Source organism: Mchenga conophoros, linkage group LG2, assembly GCF_057382185.1.
Source record: "Mchenga conophoros isolate Kocher_MC1m ecotype Shallow Benthic linkage group LG2, M_conophoros_male_GT1.1, whole genome shotgun sequence".
Classification (NCBI taxonomy): domain Eukaryota; kingdom Metazoa; phylum Chordata; class Actinopteri; order Cichliformes; family Cichlidae; genus Mchenga; species Mchenga conophoros.
Window position 1 is genome coordinate 9,135,141 of NC_140527.1, and position 1,136 is coordinate 9,136,276.

The following is a 1,136-nucleotide window of genomic DNA, read 5'->3' on the forward strand; positions in this document are numbered from 1 at the left end:
TACACATTTGAGTGTGTGTGTGTGTGTGTGTGTGTGTGAGTTTTGCTGCCACACCAGGTATGGAGAGTCGTCTCACCTTTGAGCATTCCACACCTGGGAGTAATCACTCACCTGTTGCTGATCAGCCTAATCAAGGAAGCTATTTAAGAGAGTAGTGGAGCGGCAGACTGCATGGCAGTGTTATAGAGGACTGTGGAAACATGTGGACGGAGCAGAACACTGATGTACACAGGCACTGAGGAGGACACAACACTGTGGATTGTTGGCACTGTTTTATGTTTTTTTCTTTGTAAATAAACACACTGTCTTCATCCAGAAAGTCCTGCGTTTTGGTCCTACTTCAACCAACCCTGACACCTTATCATATCTAGTATTTTACTTCCCATTCTGTTGTCACCACTAAACTCTTGGGTAAAAAAGAGAACAACAGAAAAATAGTGCAAGGAAAAAAATGTCACCTAACTGTCACACAACAAGATTTCAGTCTAAAATAGGACATAAATTAGGGCTTGCTTCAGTCATGATTTGAGACAGTCTGCATTTAAACCTGAAGATGTGTGTTATAAATGTAGCCCAGGTTCTGTTACACAATACTGCTTCTCCTCTTTAGTTTGATGAATTCAAAAACTCATCAGACTGAGACTGAAGAAGTCACTTGGATGAGTGACGAAACGTTTCTTCCACTGAAAACTTTACGTCCAGATGAGCAGAATTTAATTTTTAGGATTTCCTTGCCTGGATGATTGAGCGTACATCAAGACAAATCCATTAACACGTTCCCAAAAAGCCACTTGAAGAGCATGTGAGGCTTTGGAGACGAGAATTTTCAGTGAATGAGCGAGCCGTATTCAACACTGCTGACAGAATCTTTTATCTACAGCGAATGCATAAGAGGTTACCTTGGAGAGAAGTGCACTTGTTATAAGTCCTTCAGTTTTCCTGAAATCAGCCACGAGTTGGAACAGTACAAGTTCTTTAAATGTTCCATTTGAGTGAGGCTGTGAAATAACTCAAACGCTGCACTGTTATCGTTAATATTGAGCAGTCTAGTTGCACCGAACGGATCGATAAAGCAACCAGTGGCACAGGCTTCATTAGAAATATCCAGGCTAAATGTTGCAGAAGCTTTGGAACAG